General features: G+C 38.9%; 1 protein-coding gene across 1 annotated transcript in view; it reads right to left on the bottom strand.

Moving 5' to 3' along the window:
* LOC118327924 (transmembrane protein 88) overlaps positions 1 to 283 on the bottom strand; it is a 6,649-nt gene that overhangs the window by 6,115 nt on the left and 251 nt on the right. The gene's annotated exons all lie outside the window — the stretch shown is intronic.

Genomic DNA, 283 nt, shown 5'->3' with positions numbered 1-283 from the left:
AACACACTTTAGCTGTCTTCCCATCTCTTCCAATCGATCTCATTGATTGGGGCTTTATCACTAGAGCCCGGACTCAGTGCCAATACGATCCATTTTAAACTGAATCAGTCCGAAACCTTTTAACCTGCAGAAACTAGCTCACACACTGGTTTCAACACAGATTCATCATAAACTGGATACATTATTCGCTTTGCTTTTTGCCAGATGTCCTGTTCTTTTACCTTTGATGGATAAAATACTGGGCACTTTATATTTTGATTTAAGTTCAGACTTGATTGCCTTT

This window comes from Morone saxatilis, unplaced genomic scaffold, assembly GCF_004916995.1.
Source record: "Morone saxatilis isolate NCDOM2014 unplaced genomic scaffold, NCSU_SB_2.0 Contig18, whole genome shotgun sequence".
Classification (NCBI taxonomy): Eukaryota; Metazoa; Chordata; class Actinopteri; family Moronidae; genus Morone; species Morone saxatilis.
The sequence above is the reverse complement of the archived record's forward strand: the minus strand, read 5'-3'. Positions and strand labels throughout refer to the sequence as shown.